The 22,780-nt window shown below is 48.4% G+C and overlaps 1 long non-coding RNA gene across 1 annotated transcript; it reads right to left on the bottom strand.

The window, feature by feature from the left end:
• Positions 1–1,333: 1,333 nt before the first annotated feature.
• Positions 1,334–4,604, bottom strand: LOC144141745 (uncharacterized). The gene is made up of 3 exons (XR_013316685.1): positions 4,513–4,604; positions 2,643–2,768; positions 1,334–1,894 (listed from the first exon to the last, which is right to left on the bottom strand). It is a non-coding gene; the product is annotated as an uncharacterized LOC144141745 (long non-coding RNA).
• Between the last annotated feature and the right edge of the window lie 18,176 nt (positions 4,605–22,780).

The following is a 22,780-nucleotide window of genomic DNA, read 5'->3' as shown; positions in this document are numbered from 1 at the left end:
GGCTTCAGCAAAAAAAGGAAACTGGCAAAAGCCCAGTCGTAGTAGTAGTAAATGTTAATTAGAGCAAAAGGAAAAGGGAAAAGGGTGGTGGTGAAGCGTCCCTAGTCCAGGATGCCTCTTGACAGGGCCGACTTGATGGACCGAGAAACCCAGGTCCTCTGGCGCGCTGGGGTCGGGCTGGTCAGCTCAGTCTCCCACTGCTCCAGGATGGGGAAGGGGGGTGAGCTAGGGGAGTGAGCACAACAGTATACGAGGTGGAATGTGGTGAGTGGGGTGTTGCAGTGTTGGCATTGACGGGGGTAGATAGTGGGTGTGATCTGGTGGAGGGTGACGTGATTGCAAAAGGTACCGGTCTGAAGGCGACGATAGGTTATGGCTTGCTGGTTGGTTAGGGTGGAGTGCGGAGGGGTGTAGACCCGGCGGGTAAGGGTGTAGTGAGACAGAAGGGCGTTGTATGTATTATCGAGGGGAATTTGGAGCTCATGGGCGGGCATTCGTGGGTGGTGGGATCACTTGGCCATTGGTGGAGAATGCCCGGGAGTGCAGAGCTCGGGCTGTGGCGTGGGCCGCTTCATTCCCCGGAAGGCCGGAGTCTCCGGGAGTCAAGATGATCGTGATGGTGGTCTCTTCGGGGTAGCGATAAAATGGCGGTCGCTCGTGAGTGCGTGCCTCGCGGCGACCACCGAGTCTTCGGCTCGCGCAGTGGCTTTAGCCAAAAAACACTCCACCGCTGTCGCCGTGCGCTACCACACATTTAAAAAAAAGCGCCAGCGCTAATGCTAAAGTTGAAAAAACACCCTGTTTGGGAGAGGGCACCGCGGCCACCGCATTCTCTAGGAGCCATTATGGACAATTGGAGACATGGCTACAAGTGTGCCAGTCCTTCCCGAGACGACTTGCAGATCCCGACAAAGCTGCCTCGAGTCGATGGCGAAGAGCTGGGGGGAAGTCTACAATGCTGATGATGGCTTTGCATTCACCACTCGCCGCGAAGAAGGCGACCTCCTCTTTGATGCGTATGACGACGATTACTTGCACCGCAACTATGCAAAACAATGATACTGGTAACTTAACTATGTGTACGGCAATGCTCACCTTCAACAGCTTCGCCATTGAAGTCTTGCGCGTGAGTGAAAGCGTCAATGAACTTTCTTCTTCCCTAACAGCGCGCAAACACGAAGACTAAGGCAAAGAAGGGTGACAGGACTAGCGCTTCGTGTGTGCGCGCTGTTAGGGAAGATGAATAAGTGCCAACTCGCCCATTTGTCGGTTCTTTGGATTTCAATGAACTTTTTAGCTGTTTCGTAACACATGACAAAATCTGTGGGGCTAATAAAAGTCTTTACTGGCGTATTCAATTCAAGGTACCGATAAAGCACACCATCACAATTAAGCCGCGACTGATTATTGTGTAGGAACAGGTCGTGCGTGAGAATTCCTCAGCAACATTTTATGTAAGAGAGAAAGCTTGCCGGTCGAGGAATGAGGGTGGCGGTGATTCGAAGCCACGTTCGTCTTCTGCGTGGCTCTGGAATGCTCTTGAGACCACGTATATTATTACGACAGAGCAGGGTTGAGTACACAATTGCAGAGTGAAGCTCACAATTTAAACATGTAAAAGAATTGCGGCCTCTTTCTGGGACAGCTAAGACATTCCGCTGAGATGCAATCAGGGCGACTAAGATAACGCAAGGTCTCAGCATCTGATAATGTTTAGTAGAGCGAACTTGTGCCAGAAAATAAATTCGCGTGGAGGCAAGTGCCGACGCAGTATAGTGAGGCAACTTGACGTTCGCTATTGTCAGTCATCCGGCATCCCATTCGGCCTCGTCCCTTCCTCATTTATTTTGTGCTCCCCAAATGTACTGCATGGACGATAACAGTGTCGCTTGATCTGGAATGCAGCAACAGAAAGTCACTTTACTCTGCAGCACCATAGCATAACAGCATGCGGCTGGTGACTGCAAACTGAACATGATCGAAACATTAACAATTAAAATCATGTGCCCAGCACAAAGCAAAGATAACACATAGAAGAACACAACATAGGTGCTGGTAGATTTTTTTGTGCTATGAACATGAATATCAACCAACGAGCTCGAGTTTTGGTAATTTGTAACATTAACAAACCATTTTTCGTGGCAATATGCTTACAACGAAACTGAAGGTTAGACAACATTAAATTGCTGTTTGGCACCTTTATCAATTCCGTACGCCATGCATACCCAACAGGTCCGGGAGAACAGCATGCTAATCATGATATTTGCATCAGGACTTCCAAAGTTTTCCGAAAATTTGTCTCCTCTAATAATAAGTGCGGTTCAATTAAATAAAAAACCGCCTGCATGTTTCCCATCTAGCAGCAGTGGTCAGTTTAGATATCACGCTTCGTAATCTGTGATTTTAAAAATCATTCAAATTAACGGTATAGCATTTAAAACCTCAATAAACATAACGCAAGCGCATGTCCAAAGGCGGCAAGAACAAAACTGTTTCATGCCGCATAGAAAAGAAGCAAGAACGAGAAATGAGTGCACAAGCTAAGGAAAGAAACATTTGATGATCAAATGTTTTTTTTTTTTCTTTAACTTGTGAATCTATTTCTCGTTTTTGCTTGAGTGCAAAGTTACCATAACGCTTACCTTTTCTGATAATTCCACGCCCGACTATTTTTGGCTTCCCACCAATTTGCTAACGTCCACTCGGTCAGCGAGTTGGTGTTTCGACTGGACCAGGATCACGGTGTACGTGAGGACAGCGCCGACCATCTGAAACATGAACCAGTCACCTCGTTGCGTTCACTCGACATAGGCGTTATTGGTCAGAGGATGCTTTGACCTAGAGGATGGTTTGACCGCCGGGAGCGCTGTTGGCGGCACCGCTCGTGACGCGCGCGCAGCGCGGGCGCCGCCGCGTCGCTGCTGCGTCATTGTTCCTGCGGTGCCGCCAACAGCGCTCCCGGCGGTCAAAGCATCCTCTAAAACAGCGGCGGCCAAAACCGCCGACAAAGGCACGCTGATCATGTCAGGGTGGCCGCGCACGCGCACATGCACCCTATCTCGAACCCGGTATCACATCGTCGCCACCGATAGGCGTCGCCGGTGCAGCCCGCGGTACGCCGCTCGAGTGTTATAGACAAGGCTGTTGCCCTCTGTACAACCGTGTACTGTTTTTTTTAATAAAATATCACACTGTGCTTAGTTCTTGAACTGCTAAACTGTAATGCTGTGACCGCTGTGCTCTTTACCTTGTTGGTCACAAAACGTGCTGCGAAATCGCTTAATTCTACAACGCTTGGTGTGTCCGTCGAAATTGTTGTACTTTAGGCACTGTTTCTGCATTATATACGGGTATATCAAGGTTGTAGGCCCCGTCACGCGTCGTCCTTTGGCTTTTTGTCTGTGCACCTGGCCTTTGTAACGCAAATGCCGTATGGAGTTTGATCTGATTTGATTGGAAATCAGTTGATGCGCTCTGCAGACCTCCCTCCAGTAGTGGACATAAATAGGCCGATGGTGCCAACGATGTCGGTTATGAATGTGCTGATCACAGAGCTCCCAAGAAGTCTTACTTCGAACTTCTTTATCCCGAAAATCCCGAATTTTATAGACACGTTATGTAGGCTCAGTTCACGTGACATGACGACGTCGCAAAGACATTTTTGAAGACCGTAACCAAACCTACGAGATGTGAATGCGAAAGCAATAAAGTCCAATTGTGGGCCCCGGGGAATCCAATGCAACGCAACAGGAACTGCTGCGACGCTCGAGTGGGTGTGAATAATCCGGCCCGAAGTAGAAATAAGTTGTGAAAACAGCGCAGGGTATTTTTTTTTTAATCTCACGTTCTTCTTCCTGAAAGTGCACTATGATTTTTTTAAACATAGCATTCACGCCAGCACCTTTTTCTATGGTCAAATGCAAAAAACTTAGTGCCGTTCCACTCTGTGTAGCGGACGACCAGCGGAGCCCTTTGTAGGTTATGGCTAGAAAACCCCGCTGAAACCGTGCCGTCGGGCTGCGGAAGTGTTCAGCAGAATTCTGAGCAAGCTTCACGGTACAACACGCAATGCGGCACTAATCTTTTTATAATCGCTTCACTTCTAAATAAGAATCAATGCTGGGGAGACATTTTTCCAGGGGATATATGTACTACCTTATCTCAAAATATGAAGTGCCGGAGGCGAATAGGCAGCCGAATGGACGGGGTTTGCCGAAGTGAGGAGGAGGGGAGCGGCTTTTCGCGGTCTACGCACGCAAAAAGTAAAAACGGAAAGATTGCTTATAACAGTTCCGCTGTACAAAAACACTGCGCACACAAAACATATTACTGGGGAAATATACATTGAAGGGCAAAACAGTGTTCCGCAGCACTAGCTGGCTATTTCACGGTTGCCACTCGGAGAACTATGATGGCAAATTGTTTTACTTTGCGGAGTGGATTGAAGAAGTAAACAGGTACGTTAGGGTAATCGTGACTGTATCTGATATCGATATTGAAAATAACACTCACCGTGACCAGAAGCACATTGTTCACAAGGAAGTAATCTCCGCCGCTTATACACATTGCCTCGGGGTCGATGGTGTCGTGCAGAAATTGAACCTAAATGAAAGAGTTATCAAAACAACTTGCATAAGTACGATAACGGTCCCGGCGAATTAACTCGTATGCTGAGTCCACTCCGCCCCGAGATTTAGTGACCCTTAAAATACGCCTTGTTTATTCGTAAGATTGCCTCGTTACAATCCTACTGACATCACTTCTAACGTAAAATTCGCTGACATAAGCTACCTAATTAGGAAAAAGGGGAATGGCCTTATGATCCCATAGCTCATTTCCCGCAACAGAACCTATGATGTGTGCCAGCTCTGCGATTGGCTGAGGCCGGCAAAACCAAACGCAAAGTAGGTAGGGCTTATAAGCTTGCGGAACGAGCTATTTGCGCTTATATTTAAGGCGCATTCTTTTTATACTAGTCATAATGGTGTGGTAAACAGTGAAAGTTACGGAAGTACGCATAAACATAGGAGTACCGATACGTACTGCTGTTGGTACTGCGCGAACTATGCTTGGTTTAGCTGCACAGCACTGCGGTGCTTTGGGGTCGTCTCAGCCGACACTGGCCGATTGGCGTAAGCGACAGTGTCTTATGTGACCATATTTGTCGAGCGAACTCCATGTTTCACGAAACGATTATGTTCTCCCTCAACAAAAACAAGTCAGGAACAAATACGGCCAAAAGCAAAGCAAAGTCAGAGCGGCCCGCCGTAGTATGATGGCGCCATCTAAATTGACTAGCGGGTGACAAACTTCCGCAGCACACAAAGTTTATCTTGAAGACCTGCTTTTGAGATGTCATTGCCGACGTCATGAAAACACACGATTTGGCGGGAGAATCAAAATTTTAACTTAAGTTAAATAATTTCTCAGTAAATAAAGCATCGTTTGCTTCCGGACAAGCGATAGGGGCACTAAAAAACACGAAAGCTTTCGAATAAAACATGTCTGCATGTTATTTTTACATGGCCCCCTTAAATATCTGCGACGGCTGTCTCTAGATGTGAAAAAGTTATCGTTCCAGTTAAGGGAATACATTAAGTAAATAAAACGCATACAGCACATCCAACACCAGGTGATAGTTTGGAGCTAAGTTTGTGAATAGTTTCTCTCGCCTGTAAACTGAAGGCTTCAGGCGCGTCGGTATTGCCTGCGCATTTCGCCGCCTCCCTGAGCCTTCGGGCCTGAAAAGCAACAAAGAGGGGACGACGAGGGCGATTTATTCACGCAAGGTGACTAATGTGACATTGTTTTAAAGACGATAGTCTTCCTTCGGCTACTTAAACGCAGAAATATTGGTCTGTCTTTATGTCGGTCTGTCTGCTCGATTCAAGCACCCGGCCAAAGGGAAACCGAAGCTTCGCAGTAGCCTTATATATCCACAGCCAATTCTAAACCAAAAAGTACGGTGTCAATGTTCATACTTGTCAACATTGTTTTACGGGAGCTTACATTTTGCAAAATTTATGCTCGCAAAATTTTTGCTTGCATTTATACTTGCATTTTGCTCGCAAAATTTATGGATGCTTGCATTTTGCGACAGCAAATGAAATACTACATCAACTGCAGAAACCGGTCGCCTTGTAAGGACAAATGGTAAGCACAAATGAAGTAAGGATAAATGAAGTAAGGACAAATTTGTAAGGACAAATGAAGTATTTCCTTCCCGTAATTTTGTTCTTTATGTTGTTGTCGGTCGTATAACGCCTGAAGGCGTACAATGCAGTTCGAGTGCCATGCAGACGGTATGATTGCTCACCCCTAACCAAAAAAAGAATAACCTCAGTCATTACAATACGTAGAGTGCTTCAAATGGGCAGAAGAGATGTTACTCAAAATAATTGGTGTTTGGTTCAAGATTCAGTTTGAAAAGCAAGGGCGTACCTATTTGAAAAGAAACTATACATTTCAGACGACGAAAAAAAACGTTCTCTAGTCTCTAGAGCGCGGCCCAAGCCAATCATTATCATCGATTCACTTGAGTCTCCCCACCCCCCTTGAAAACGCTTCCACAGCCTCTGCGTGCGTCTGGCACACGCACTTACACGCGCACGCACACGCACACGCGCACATAGCTTTGTGAAAAATACCGTTATGTGCTCACATTACAAAAACTTACAGCCGTTCCACACTCAATGTGAAAGCTGTGGGAAGTGCAGAGCAGTGATTCGCTATAATGGGCTGTAGCGGAGTTACTGTCTCACTGCCACCACCCCATGCAATTAAAATTTCCCGCCTTCACAGTGCTCGCGCGCCCCCTGCCTGAAACTGCGCCAGCGGAAGTTCTTTTCTTTCTGTGCTTGCTTTTTCTCCCGCGTTGCACTGCCACTTTTTCTCGCTTACTATGATAAAAACCAACCCAACGAGCGTTTCTAGCTAAATGAAAGCGGGCGCTGCGTGCCTCAAGTGCACGTGCAGTTTTCTTTGCGCTGAACAACGGGGAGATGGATGACAAGCGCCAGCGGTCACGAGTTTCGAACGCTTATGACTATACTATAAAACGCTTGGCATTCGAAGCCTCTGCGGGACGCCGCGACGAGGGAACGCCTTCTGGCTTTTTGGGTACAGCGAGAGAGCTACGACGACAAGGCGAGCCCCTAAAGTGCTCTGCACTTAATATCTAAGTTCTTGCAGACCGTGCCGGAGCTGTCATGAACCGACGTAGAAGAACTGCGAGGTGGGCTTGTTGGTAAATGTTCATGGTGGGAAAAGCGCTACGACGACGAGGACAAGCACGTACAAGCGCTTTGGCCCGTGTACTCGCTTGTCCTCGTCGTCGTAGCGCTTTTCCTTCCATGAACCGACGTAGTCTGAGAGTGTCTTCCATTTAAAAGTTGGAATCAACATGCAGGTGGAACATCACCTTAACGAAGCTTTGACGGGGTACAACAGCCGACCGACTGTCGAATGCAAAAAGGTCGGGTGACCATAGCGTTGTGTCGCTCCACCTACAAGTCACAACGGCCAAGACATAAGCTGAGCGGGAAGTCGGCGTGTTATTTGAACCCTTTAAACCTCACAGTGCCCATAGCTGTATGCGCGTCCTTTAAATGCGCCACCCACGTGACGCACAATGATGCCTAATAGCTACAGGTATGCATTCAATTCCACACCTCGTTGGAGTTTCAATGGAGAGAAACAGCTGCTGTTGCTGAGTACAGTTAAACATGCATATAAGTAAGTTGACAAAAATTCGCAATTTTTCGTTACATCCAGTTTTTCGTTACATGCAGGTTTCGAATTATGGCTCGCGTGAATGCAGCAGAAACGAAACCAAAATGCTAGGCACCAGTGACCTTGGTGAACTCGCCCTTCAAGGATTTATTTCGCAGCGAAAAGCTGCCTGATTTCCACGCGTTGTTTTCCCACGAGCTTAGATACTGCATGGCTTTCCAAAGAAGCAAGCTCGCGTAACCCCGTATTAACAAACGTAACTAAAGTATCAGTGTTGCCTTTGACACTTTTGTGCGCCTTAACCCATTTTAAAGGAGTCATGAAGACAAACTACAAGTTGGGTTTATTAGAAAGACTGCTTAGTCCCGATAACAATGATACCAATATCATCGCAATCCTCGAACAAATAACGGAGATATTGAAGAAACGTGTGAAGCAGTCGCGACCCCCTAGCCAATTTCCCGCAACTTTTCTATGACGTCACGGAACCAATTGTTTGTGCGATTGGCGGCCGCCTAACTGACCTGTCGCGACGACACACGAGTGGACGTCTGTAATGGGGCCTGTAGTTCCATTTCACCGCATCACGTGAATGCTAACGTGCAGTTAACGTACCGAAAATTATGTTTTATTGTTCGCCCGTATGACGTCATTCTTGCTCATAACACGTCACTGTGGCGTAAATTGGAAAGTTTTTAAATACTTCTTGCTTTTTTTTTTCGTTAAAAAACATGTTTTGTGGCTGTAATGGAGCTGAGTGAGATACAGAATTCTAGTTCTTTCAAATTGAACAAAGTTGTATTTTCTCTTCGTGGCTCCTTTAAGGACTAATCTTTTGCTGGAAGGGCGCCTTTTCACGAACTTGATGCTCTTTGCCGCACTCAAAATGGTTGAGAGGGCACTAGCTGGGACACTGTACCGGGCGGCGACGTTCTTCTTTCTCGCCAGCGGAGACAGCACCTAAAATTGCGAGCTTGTCTTGAAAAGACAAAGCTTTGTCTCCTGGCACCAGAACTCATCACCGACGAACCAACACCACAAATAGCAGTGGAGACGCGCGACTATACGTCAACAGGCAGGCCTAGCGCCTCATGGACATCGCACTCACGCTGCAAACGCACAGAAGTTTGCGGCGCGGGAGAAGTTCGCTAAATTAGTGCGCTTACTCCGCCGAATTTTTCGGAAAAAGTGCAAAAAACGATGGCTCATCAGCGTAGTGAATTCGCTATATCAAAGTTAACCGTCGCAACGCCTACGTTACATAAAGGTCGCAAACACATGGGTTTCAATGGGGCTAGTAATTGGGAAATCGAAAAATTCGTTAAATCCGGAAATTCGTTACAAAGAGGTTCGTTACATCCAGGTTTAACTGTAGTCGGTTCTGCGCAGAGCAGTGGCTGTTAGCAGTGATGCGGCGTGCGATTGCATTTTGAAGCCAACTGTAGAAATGCTTTTAAACTCTAGTGACTGATCGCGAATACGAATAGTTAAGACAAGATGCAGATATTTTTTGTACTGATGTGCTAGGCGTAGTTTAGAGCTCGCTGTGTAAACAGAGGTGTCGATACCTTTATAAGACAAGCACACTACAGCACAGCGTGAAAGAATAAAGGACACTACAAAACAATGCGGGCATCGCGCGTACAGTACGCACGGAGACAACACAAGGGAACAAAATTAGTTAAGCACACTAAATAATTGGAAATAAATATAAAGAGCATTGCAAGGTATCGATGGATGTGCTTATCCATAAACCCTGGTGCACCCTAAAACTTTCTGTAAAAGGAAAGACACCGCAGTTGAGGAGCCCCGTGATACAAAAGAAAATCAAAATGTTAACGCTCTGTTGAAAAACCAGCGTGTTAGTACACATCCACCGATAGCAGTGCCCATCTAAAAGACCCCAGAGGAGCTTACCTGATCCATCAATGTGTGGCTCACTGTTGCGAGGTCCACAAAACTTATCAAGAAGTACGCGCAGTAACTAGCAATGATCCACAGCTCTGGCTGCCCGAATCCACCGTTGAAGACCGCTTGCAGTATCATGCATTGCAGAAGAATCAGACTTCCCGTTGAAATGACCAGCGCCGGGTGCCAGATGCAGTTCATGGACTTCTTCAGGGCCAAGATCCTGTACACGTTAAGCCTAACCTGCTCGACGATTCGCCATGCTTGTTGACTGGTTTCAACATGTCTGCGGTTTCTGCACACGTCTTGCAGCGTAAACAGCTGTGCACGCAAATATTCCGTCAGAATGTCCGAGGAATGACTCAGGTATATGTACATTAGAGAGTCGTAGACGAGGAACACTAATAGAGACAGCGCGCCGCAAATCCTAAAAAAGACGGTCCAATCCTTTCCGTAAGTCAACATGAGATCTCTGCCGTAAAACTGAGTGCCGAGGCCGTGAGTGGCAGCCAAAGATACTAATGCCGCGAATCTTCGTATATAAGCCAGGAACCTACGACGCCGAGCTTCAGCATCCTCACAAGGAACGAAGGATGTTGAGCGTTCGTACAAAGCCGACTCCCGGTGGAACTCCAGGATTTTCCTACACCCCAGCACCATGCAGAAGAAAGTGAGGAAGATTTTCACGTTCAAGATGCTTTGAGTAATGAATAGGAGCGACTTCGTGAAAGAATGAATTGAGTCAGAAACCAAGAAGGCCTTTCCTATTATAAACGCCGCTTCGAATACAAGGGCTAATGAAGTCCACATAACAGGGCACAAGATGTAAACGGTAGCAAACTTCGCTCTAGCTGTTCTAAGCGACTGGTCCCGGAAGTTTTGGATAAACAGGCAGCCACACACCCGCCACAGAAGCCAATATACTGAAAAGTGTTTCAACATGAGCGAGCACTTATTCTGTGCCGCGTGGTGCGATTGTTGGTGACGTCGCCGACAACGAATGGTGTGATGCGTCATGTTGTTCGTCCCTGAAAGAAAATTTAATGCTAGTCTTACATACACGGTCTTATCAAAAACAGAATAGTAAACACATCAAATGTTAAACTTTCAAACCAAATGAGTACGTGCTTGTTTGGGGTAAAAACGAAATTCACATTCCTCTCAAAGAAGGGTTTCAAATTAACACACAAGTTTTTTTTATGTTTTTTTTTAAACAGCCACTCTGTCGGTGTTTTTTTTTTTTTTCTAGACAAGAAAAAATAGATTTCCCTAGGGCACGCAAATGGCATGAACTGCTCGACTACGGGGTCCGCAATTACAATAACTTCAGAATGCAATTTTGGGAGTAGCAATTTCAGACGCGATGAAAATGCGCAGCTTTTGAAGCAGCCTGTAGTGAAGAGTTTCCGATTAGGTACTCTCAGCTCGCTTTTGTTTTTCGTTGAGTAATCCTAGTTTTTCAGAAATAAAAACATGTACTCAAGACCTAATCTGTAGTACTTTTGGGTCTATTGGTATCACGCGACTTCGGTAGAAGCCATAAAAGATATATCATGGATAGCCAACCGGCACACATAGTTCAGAACGTGGTGTAGTTCGAAATTCGAACACTTTTGAGGCCCATTAGCGTGTGTCGTTTAAACAAAACTCCAAAACATAGAAAACCATAACATTAACCTTCAAATAACAAGAAGGCAACCATTGTTAAAGCTGTTAAGCTCATGAATAAAAGTAGTAGATTACTTACGCTTAAAGTAGTTCATGTTCTTTCGGCTCCAGCAGAACAAACACACGTCACAAATCAAACGACCACAGCGCCAACTGGCCCTACTGCCTTTGGCTCTACCCTTCGAATTTCCCCTATATCACCTGCTTATGTTCCCTGGTTCACGCAAAATGGCAGCCAGTGCCAACCATGAGTGGGCGTGACATCGCGGACGTTAGCCTCTCGGGCCCCTGCGGCGCCATCTTTGTTTCAGCTGTACGCCGCAGTTTCGTAGCAGCCAGTGTCGATTCGTTACGGATGGCCGAGTCGGCGTCGCTAAAAACAGCAATCGTCAATGCAAAGGTCGTCGTACGCTCATTAAGCCTAAAAAATTACGTGTTCGTAGACTGCGTAAGTATTCATGTCAGATGTAATTTTCGTCCCGCGTGTACTCCCTCAGAAATAGAGTAGATATGTATCCGTTGTCCTCACCCTATATACAGGTGCGTCTTCATCTTGACCAACCAAAAAAGAAGTTCGCTACTCAGTCATTGTGTGACCCAGTGCGTATAAATTTTCTTTCGTAAGTTGACCGAGCGCCGCAGCTGAATCGGGTTCCGCCTCAGCTATTGGTGAACGCCTCTGACGTCAGACAACCACATTCTTCGCCGGCAGCTATAGCACTTCGCTTGGCCCAGTTTTGGCTGTAGCCAATTACCAAGTCGTTGCGAGGTCAGATATTTGCGTGAGTGGAGAGAGAGTGAATGATTCGCGGTAAGCAAAACTTCGAATGGGTGGATCAGCAACCCTACGTGGCTGCGTCAGAGTTTCTGTAGCGTTCCCGGTCCATGCTAGCGAAGACGACGTAATCTCCGTTTCGTCACCGCCGTGTCCCAGTTGTTCTTCTTTATGGCCCGGTAATAAAGGCGAATGAAAGTACGAACTCTGTACATCACGACGACCCCAAAAGGTTCATATCCCTCTTTTAGGGGGCCCCATATATCTGCGTACATTTGCGGACACGCAACCGCCATTTGCATTACAGGCGCCGGAGCACCGATCTGTGACGGCTATATGCGCTGTTCAGAGAATGACGGCTCGTTCCGAAAGAGGGCCCTTTTGCGATCTAAATGAACAACAGAATGAAATGCGCAAGCGCCCTATTTGTTATCAGATAGCATCTATCGACGTACCGGTAGCTTAGCAGTTCGAGTAAATAAGTAATCGTTACCTGCTAAAGGATGGCCTACACGGCATACACTCGTATTCTCGGCTGTGTTCAAACTTACGTGGCGAATGAACGAGGGCGCCTTGTTCGCGCGAGATGAATGCTTCTCTATGCCGCCTTTTATTAGTCGTTGCTTAAATCAGTGGTTCTCAAATTGTGGTCTGCGGACCCCAGGGGGTCCACGAAGATCTCCTCGATGCTTTACCAGAAGAAGAAAGAAATCGACTTTATTGGATCAAAAAACCCGCACACCACATTCATTTCTTCTTTTTACTAACCCTTGCTGGAAAGGCGAGAAGGTGGCTTCGCTGCATGACTTGTACGCTAAATGCCTTCGCTTAGTCCATGGTTTAATGTTGGCTTTGTGCATAATAGGCCAACCATGCGGAAAAGCCAGACTCACAAAACGCTGGGTGACTCTTGGCTGCAAGAGCAAATTCTTGGGCAATATTGACACATGGACTGGCGCAATACGAGTCGCACCAGCGCGTGCCCTCCTAGCCTCGCAGCGGGATGGCGAGCACCCTGAGGCAAAGGGGGTCGCGTGAGCACGTGCTGTGATGTCTAGGAGAAGAAAAAAAAGAGGACTATCACGCGGGCGCAATTGGGCAGTGCTTCGCAACGTGAACGCGTGCACGCTGGTTCTTTTTGTCATGTTTTGGGCGCAAGTTCGCCCCTAATAAACGTCCTTTGGTTAATTACATTCGTTTGTCTGCATTGAATGAGTATGTTGGCGACCCTAGTTGCAAGTACAGGTCGTTTAACATTATGACATGATCAACATAGTCCACCGTGGGGCAGGGGCGTAGCCGTGGGGAGGGGTTCATCGGTTCAGAACACCGTCTGAAATTTTCTAATCACTGCATCTCCCTCTTTCAGTCTTTTTCGTTCATATTTATACTCCGAATCGATGTATTAATACGCAAAAACGAAAATTTAAATAACAAGGATAAAAAAATTACTCAGACCTCTTTAGATTTCTTTTACCGGTGGCGTAATCCCCCCCTCCCCCATTCCCCGAAAAATATTTCTGGCTGCACCACTCCCGTGGGGTCCTCCATCACCCTCGCAAGCGCCAAAGGGGTCCTCGGCACACTCATGACTGAGAACCACTGGCATAAATGACACTAAACATTATAGTAATTGCCTACCATTATGCAACAATGTTTAGAAGGACTAGAGCCCATTCAATCTCTTTCTGACTCGTTAATTAAAGGACCCTCTAACACTGTTTTTTTTTTCTCTTTTTCAAATCATAAATGTTTTCATAACTTAATCAACACACACGCCCGGTACTTAGAATAGGAGGTCACAAAATACCTATGCCAGAAATTACTGCTCTATGGCCGTCAGGTAACTTAGAAACTTGCTCAAGCAAATTTTCTCGCTTTCCCGGTCCCGGCTTACTTCGCGCGCTCTAATTACGTCATTACAACGGTGTAGCGGCTCTTGCCTTCTTTTCCTTCAGTTGAAGCAGTAAACGCATTCAACAGCAACTTTAAAAAGCCGCAAGTGCAAAGCAGAGATTGAAGGCGTATCTGCTGCGGCGAGCAAATCGCCCGCGTGCGCTCGTGCGTGCGCGTGCGCGTGTGCGTGTGCGTCTGCGTGTACACGTCGCCTCCTGTATTTTTACAATGCCAAACGCATCAGCCCGGACCGGGCAAGCAAGCCCTCTCTTTCTACTCCGGCCACTCTCCCCCAATCGGTAGCCTACCCAGCGCTTCAATCATGTGACCAGTTCAGCTTGGGGCGACGCGTGGTGGAGAGCGGCAACGTTGGCAAAACATGCTCCGCCGCGGCTCTGAGCTTTCTAGCGCTGGCGCGAGCGCCATTTCTTTGACAATCTCAAACATCGGTTGCCTTGGCAACCAAGCACAAGCCGCTCTCGAAGTCAGTTACGGTTGCGTGATCCCGATTCAGCTCGGGGCCCCACCTCGCGACATGTGGGCACTGCAGGAGTACCACTCACTCCCATTGGGAAGCGCGCGATGCGTTTGTCATTGTAAAAATACAGGGGCGATGGTGTACATGCGTGTGTGCGTCTGCGAGTATGTGGTGCGTGCGCGCGTGTGTGTGCGTGTGCGTGCGCGCGCGGCGTGGGTGCGGTTTTGATTTGACTATGAGGTTTAACGCGCCGACGCTACGCAGGCTATGAGGCGCGCCGTAGTGGAGGGCTCCGGATTGATTTTGACCCCCTGGCGATCTTTAACGTGCGCCGAAATCGCGAACCCCCCGGGTGTTTTCGCCTTTCGCCTCAATCAGAAAAGCCGCCGCCGCGGCCGGGAAACATAGCACGAGCCGTCTTCGTGATTTTTTTAACTTAATATGCTTATAAACTACTGCAGCGACGACAAAGAAACTACGACAAAGAAAGGCACACGATATCACACGTTCATAGCAATCTTCTGTCAAAACGCGCGCGTCCTTTCACATCCGGGTCCGTCGCTTAGGCGGAGTGATACCGTACGTGAGCTGTTGCCGTTCTTAACTTGTTGCCGAGTGTAGTATGCTTCGTCGCGTGGCCTGATAACCATAGAGTTTCTTAACTCTATGCTGATAACTTCATTCCACATCACTGGGGGGTGAGGACGCAGCAAGCCCTAGTCGCGGGCTGGGAAGACAGCGATAGCACGTCAACGCGGGTAGAATGCGGGAGACGCTAGGGAAGCCCGCAGTGGCGGTCCTTTCAACCGTCGTCGACGAAGCGGGTGTGGAGATGAATATCTGCGGTGGCGGCCAGACCAGGACAACGTGAAAGTTCTAAAAGAAGTTTCACAGCGGATCTACAGCAGCTCCAACTACAGTTTCGCCTTAGTATTCTTGAAAAGTTATAAACCACGCCCGTATTTTTTTATTTAGGTAATTTCTTGTTGCGATCGCTAGTTTTATTTTTCAACCACGATTGTAATTTATCGACTCTATAACAACTTCGCTACTTGTAAAACATTAAACTGAAGACAAAGATTTAACAAACGTTGCCTTTTTAACCCTCCCTTGCGGATCCAGCCATCAGTCAGGACGACGGGGTGACGGGCGTATGAATTTGATGACCCAGAATGTAGAAATGTTGTTTTAATTACAGACGATAGTCGTTCTTGGGCTACTTGAATGCAGATATTTTGTTCTGTCTGTATGTCGCTCTGCCTAACTGTCACTTGATTCAGACACCCGGTCAAAGAGAAACGAAAACGGCGCAACGGTCTTGTATACTCACAGCCAAATCTAAACGTCTAAGCCCGGTGCGATGTCCATACTTGTCAACATTGTTGAACAAGAACAAGACATTACGCAAATATAACGCAGAAAATCAATACATAATTGATATTTGCAGTGTTCGTTTATTTTAAAAAATTAAGCGTGCTTGGTTCTTGCGATAGCAAATCAATACTACATCAACTGCAGAAACCGTCGCCTGATGTTGCCCGCGCTACCTGGCGGCATTTAAAAAAATCATACGGCACCAGCAACTAAAGGTTCCACTAGGTAGGTTCCGCTTTCAGCTTTGGAATGCACGTGGAGTATGGCCAACGCGGTTCTATAAACGTTGTAGTAGGGTGCCTCGATTCACGCGGCGCCTTCACCGTACGGCAGCGATGGCATCGAAGCACCCGACTTGGAGCAATGGAACGCGGTAAATTTAAACTGACTTGAGCAAACATCTAGCGTATTTATCTTGTGAGGAGCCAGACGAGAGGGGAACAGCATGAGGAGTGAGCGGAAAACAGAAGACAGACATTTAGTTGGCAGGGGCGCCAGTCGACTATCGTCTTTCGTCGACATTAGCAACGAAAGGAGCAGACACGCGGCCATTTTTAAGTGCAATGCACTTCTTAAGCGACCCTGAACCTGCGTCCACCGGCGATGTCCGCATCACATACCCACGTGGGGGATTGGCCAGGAATCTCCTCGTCTTCCTTGGCAACGGGGGGAGATGGGCGCGCGCTGCCTGGCCGCTGACATGGCACATACCCACGTGGGGGATTGGCCAGGAATCGGGCGTGAGAAGGGCTAATGCACCCGCTTAAAGGAGTACTGACACGAAATTTCAAAGCTGAGATCCGCTCTAGCAATCAAGTACAACGACAACACAAATAGGTGTCTGTGAATAAATGCATCTTTCTTTCTTTGTAGTTGTGTGTGTGTGTGTGATCTCTCTTTCGCGAACATTACCGAACCGCGCAAATTCAACTCGTGCATTCGCACTTTCACATTCTTCCCCTCGGGGAAATGCGGGGAATTTTTTATTTAGGTAATTTCTTGTTGCGACCGCAATTTTTATTTTTCAACCAGTATTGTAATTTACGGACACTATAAAAACGTCGCTACTTGTAAAACACCAAAATGAAGACAAAGATTTAACAGACGTAGCATTTTTAAGGATCCTTTGCAGATCCAGCCATCAGCCAGAACGACGGGGTGACTAGCGCATGATGTTGATGACCCAGAATGTTGAACTCCCGCTTTTTCCTCGAGCGTTTCCTGCTTTTAAAACGAGCGACTGCTCATGGCGTGTGGCGCCCCTTTCTGATCTGTCACGTTTTGTTCAGTTATGCGGTATCGCCTTTGTTGCACAATAAGTAAATTTTACTGAAGCCACCGTGGCAGCCCCTGAAGCCTGAGGGAGTGCATTCCATGTGGCAGGTCATAGTGAATTACTACGAAACTACTGCTGTTTAGCATTTGCTGTTGTATGTTCGCCAAAATCTCCGTTACAAACCTTCGTGCATTCAGCTTAAAGTCATGAACAAATTGAATGAGAACATGAAAATATGAACCAGACAAGTCAAAATCAAGGAATATGGATAGTGGAGATTAAATAATGGCTCCCTAATTGTGTATATGTAAAGACACATTTTCAGTCTTTGTTGATGTAATAGAGCCACGCGACAATTTCACTTGCACGGAAAGGAATCTCGCTATTTGTGTTTTAGTTAATATTTTTGTGTTCGCGTTTTATTTGTCCATAACTTACAATAGAATTGGCGAGACACCCACATTCTTAACCCATCTAAAAGAAAGAAATTCAGACGAAGGGCGTGTAGGAGAAGGAAAGGTGTTGATCATAGTGTTGATCATGGAGTACCAACTATCTCGAACCCACACGTTGTTACGCCCATGCGATCACGAATATTTTGCCCGTTGGAAGGCACATATAAGCTCCCTAATTCGAACTTCATTAATGAAATTCACGGATGATTCCAACTGTACGATTTTGTCCGTCAACTCACCATAGAAGTCTATGCATAAAATCAAGCACCCCTCTGTGTCGATCGGATACCCATGGCGGAACGCGAAGCGTTCCAAATTCAAAGTTCGACAGTGAACGAACCAACCCAGAATCGAGCACCTGTTTCGTATCCGGACGGTTTTCTGCGCAGCGATTGTGCTGTCCATTGCTTTACTGATACGGACCTCCCGTGGATTTCCCTAGCGTTCAACCAGCGTTGTCGTTCGATGGAGGGGTGCATTTTTGTCTAATTTTTGCACGTCCACGCAGCCCACTCCTAATCCAAGATGCATCGACCGTGCCAGAACGGCGCAGTCGGACAGGCGTCGACTTCATAACGTGAGTGACTTAGGTTATATTCCGATCACGAAGAGAGTTTTCATTTTTGTTCCCTTCCCCACGGTCATCATCATCGTCACAGAAAGTCGGCTTTCTTGCAGTGCGTTTTGGGCCGACTATCGACGACATGTGTGAGAGGCTGAAATATTCGCCTTAATAACTCAAGATAGTTCGGACGCGGCTAGACTTCCCCCGGGCACCCGCCGCGGTGGCTCAGTGGCTAAGGCGTTGCGCTGCTGAACACGAGGTCGCGGGTTCGATTCCCGGCCGCGGCGGTCGCTTTTCTGATGGAGGCGAAAAGCAAAAACGCCCGTGTGTACGAGATTTCGGCGCACGTTAAAGATCCCCAGGTGGTCAAAATTAATCCGGAGCCCTCCACTACGGCGCGCCTCATCGCCTGCGTTGCGTCGGCGCGTTAAACCCCACAATCAATCAGACTTCCCCCGGGATAATTCGAACTACAGGGCACCAACCCGGAGACTCAGAGCCCATAAAGTGCTGTGCACTTAAAAAACACGCTATACTTATGATGATGATGGTGCTTGTCTTGGTGTCAATATGAGACAAATACGATGTGGATCGGGAGATTCTTTTTGAAGATTTAGGTGTCTAAGTAAGACAACTTTGCAAACGTATTCAATGTATACGCATTCACACATTGGCGAGCTTTCTTTAACATAGGGATCGACCTGACGTCAACAAAGTAGTGAGCGAGTGATAAAAGTGCGCCCGTTTCCAGATTCTGCGAATAGTGTCAGCGAATAATGATTGGTTTCAGACAGTGAGGAGCGAACACACGCAAACGGCTCCACGTGACGATAGAGATGGACCTTCTTTCCTGCTTTGAAGTCAAGGTGCACAAAGAATCCCTGCACGGCGATACAACGTAAAAACGGCCGCTGTTGATGGACAAAGGTGAACCTGAATCTACAAGGGCTTTACTTCATAGATAACGCCCAGAAATGCTTAGGTGGAATTGTTTCTGTAACTTCAGACGTATACGTCATTTCCAGGATCACAAATGTGCGGCTTTCGCACACTGGCATCAATGTCAATCGTAATTAGATACTTTGGCGCTCGACGGACGCTCTTTTCTTTCTTTTTTTTTTTTTTTTGAAGGGGGGGGGGGGGGCGAAGGGATTCGGAGAGATAGCTTCAGCCAATGCGTTTGTTCATTTGGGACAAGCATGAAGGTAAAATATGGCGACCTTTTAGGGCACAGCCCTTTGGCGGCCGTCTCTGGGATGAGGCTCGCGTCGTCGTCCTTGCCGAGTGAACGATGGCACGACCGAATATTGAAAGAAATCAAAGGAGGAGAGTGTCGTGAGATTGTGAGGGGAGGGCGGTTCGCAATGGCGGCGTGAGAGCGCTCCGAAACTGCGCGGTAGGGGAGGGGGCAGTATGCTGTGCCCGCGCGAGGCGCTCGACGGCGCGACGATTGGCGAAAACGTGAGGGGGCGTACCCGTGACTATGGTGTGCGTTCCCTTCAGACCTTAAGATGGAGTTCGCGGTTCCTTCCTGAATGCACTTCGCGCCGCCGACGCAGAGGCTCATCATCACTGCCGTCGAGAGAGCCCACGAGTGAGTGCGCTGCCTCAGCGCACTGCTGCTGCGGCCAAATATCGCACTAGGGAGTATCGTAATCGCCAGCCCATTTTTTTTGTGGCACATGTGTGAAATGCCGCTGCAGCCTACGATAGCACACTTGCGCACATTTTCGCGCTGCGTAAGTGTGAAATCTCGCTTTAATTGGCTACTGCGGCGCATATGTACTTGCGTTCAGAGTAATGAAACCTGCGTGAATCGTTTCGTGTCCCGAAACGCACCCAAAAATGTGTGTACACAGCGTCTCTGAGCTCCTCCGTCGGCATTCCCATCGGCACCCTCGTCCATGGTTTCGGCAGTCCCTGATAATTTGATTGTTTGATTGATTGTAAAGTTTAAAACGCCGGCGCAACGCAGGCAATGAGGTGCGCCGATAGTGGATGGCTCCGGATTAATTTTGACCACCTGGGCGTCTTTAACGTGTGCCGAAATCTCGTACACGCGGGCGTTTTTGCTTTTCGCCTCCATCGAAAAAGCAGCCACCGCGGCCGGGAATCGAACCCGCAACCTCGTGCACAGCAGCGCAAGGCCTTAGCCACTGGGCCACCGAGGCGGGTCCCCGAAAATTTTGCTAGTATGCCGTCCGGGCCAATTTTGCATTACAACGGTGTGTCACCGCAGTGATGAAAGCGCGAGGAAAAAACTGGCTGGCGATTGCGATACTCCCTAATACGATATTTGGGCGCAGCAGCAGTACGCTGAGGCAGCACCCACTCGTGGGTTCTCACGACGGCAGCGATGATGAGCCTCTGCGTCGGCGGCGCGAAGTGCGTCTCAGAAAGGGGCCGCGAACAGCGTTTTAAGCGAGCGCACTTCACAGTCACGCGCAGCCCCCCTCACGTTTTCGTAGACGTCCTGTGCATAGCTCCCCTACGGGAGCAGAATAGCGCTGTGCCATGTCGTGCAGGAAAGCCACCCGTCTCGCATGTAGGAGCAGCCGCCGGGCCGCCGCGCCAGGGGCGGCGAGGAGGAGTGGCGAGGAGGAGTGGCGCGGACAAAAACTGTCGCACGATAGTCGGCTGCTTATCAGCTGAGCGGCCGCCGCTGCCGCCGCCGCTTCCGCAACGGCCGATGCTCAGTTGATTGGAACTGAGTGAATACGGGGTGTACGGGGTCTTGTGCGCAGCACTGAAAACGAGCTTTCCTGTCGACACTAGCGTCACTAAATAAGTGACGCTGGTCGACACCTCAGGAAACAGCGCGAAAAACTTGGACTGAGAGCGGGCAAACAGACACGAGCGCTGACGAGCAACTGACGAAATTGTATTCGAGTTGGCAATAAATAGAAGAAGGGAACAACGTAATCATACGCCAGTGCGAGAAAGAAAAGCGAGAAAAACAAAGCTTAGAAAGCGGCGTCGGCTATAAGAGGCGGTAAAACAAACAAACATACTGTTCATCTGGCCAGATACGCAATCTCCCGCTCAAAGAGTGCCACGGAAGGCGAACTCACGCATCCCCCCCCCCCCTTAATGCTTATAACTGAAGTCTCAAAGATTTCGCGGCATCTGGCGTCACGGTACCATTTTAAGATGCGATTTTCGTTGAGCTTGCGGTAGCAATCTTTGCAATTCTTGCAGTGTAAGGCAAGATTGCTCTCGGTTCCTGTGCACATGTTATATGCGTGCTCACGAAGACGGTCGTTAATGCACCTGCCACTCTAGCCCACATAGACCCGCCCGCACGGAAGTGGGATTTCGTATACTATACAGTCCACGCCCTTGACATACGTTTTTTTCGTGCTTCGTCGCACGCTTAGCCCTGGAATCCTTTCCATCATTGACCATGGCGCACAAGATGGCTAGTTTGTTGGCGCTGAAAAACTGTCCGCAATCCTGCCTTCTCGCCTATCTTCTTCAGGGGGGAGTGAAACGCCGTGTACGTGGGGGATGACGTTGAGACGGCCCCTGGCATTCTCTTGAGACTTTTTTTGTAGCCGTGTTCTAACTCACCCGTTTCAAAACGGCCTCTGCTGAGCTGAGCAGCAATGGGTTGGGATACCCTGCCGAAGTGAGTCTGCTGGCATGGCTATCCAAGCTCTTCGTCATCGTGTGAAGGCAGGACGTAGTCACTGCGTTTTCAATGGCTGCCACGGCGATCCCACGAGCTGCATGAAGTTTTCCGCGCTGTTTCCTAAGGTGCCATGTGTACCCAACTAGCCCGAAGTCAAGCTTTAGTACGTTACATTTCCTGTCGAACTGGAACCCGTGGCATGTGGCAATCAGACGCGCAACTCTTGCGCTACGCGATGTACAGGAACTCTACGTTTTCGCCAAGCGTCGCGCCGTCTAGCGCCTCGTGCGGGCACAGCATTTCCCATTTCCCATTTTCCGCCTCGCCCGCCGTGTATATCACCCTGCTCACGTCAGCCTCGACAACGTGCAAGAACGCACGTGGCGCCGTCTGCAGACAGGCAGCCTCCCCTGTCACGCGCTGCTCCATCGCATTCATCCGTCCTTATTTCCCTCCCCGAGCTGCCCATCATGCGGCATTCCCGCCACCTTATCCCGCACCATGTGGGCTTGTCCCAATGATCCTTTTCCCTCCATCACCTGCGACGAGCACTGGGAGAGGGCGCTGGGCAGCTCTGATCCGGAGGTTCAAGCCTCCCTGAAGAATCGGGCTGCCATTGTCGCCGCCAGGCAGCGGCCACCACGCCCCCGTAACAGAGCTTGGCTAAATAAAGTTTACCTCCTCCTCCTCCTCCTCCTCCTTTGCTTTCTTTCATCGTTCACTTTTTCTTTCATTGCCATCGTTCACTCGGTTCCGCCGACAACGCGGCTCAGCCCAGAGACGGCCGCCAAAGGGCTGCGCCCTAAAGCAGCCCACCAGTCGACCGTGGCGCCCTCTCAATGCACCTTTCAGCGCACTGCCCGGGTTTTCCATTGATGCATTTTAACAGCGGAGCTGTTAACCACTTATCGGTGTAGATTTACACCGTTCATACATTCGTTAACATAGTGCGCGAAAAATCGCCGCGTGGGTTCATTTTTTGTTTGCGACTTGGACCACTTGGGCATTTGAAGGTTTGACGAT

Source organism: Haemaphysalis longicornis, unplaced genomic scaffold (genome assembly GCF_048455015.1).
Source record: "Haemaphysalis longicornis isolate Haplotype H1 unplaced genomic scaffold, Haemaphysalis longicornis Haplotype H1 scaffold_6, whole genome shotgun sequence".
Lineage (NCBI taxonomy): Eukaryota > Metazoa > Arthropoda > Arachnida > Ixodida > Ixodidae > Haemaphysalis > Haemaphysalis longicornis.
The sequence above is the reverse complement of the archived record's forward strand: the minus strand, read 5'-3'. Positions and strand labels throughout refer to the sequence as shown.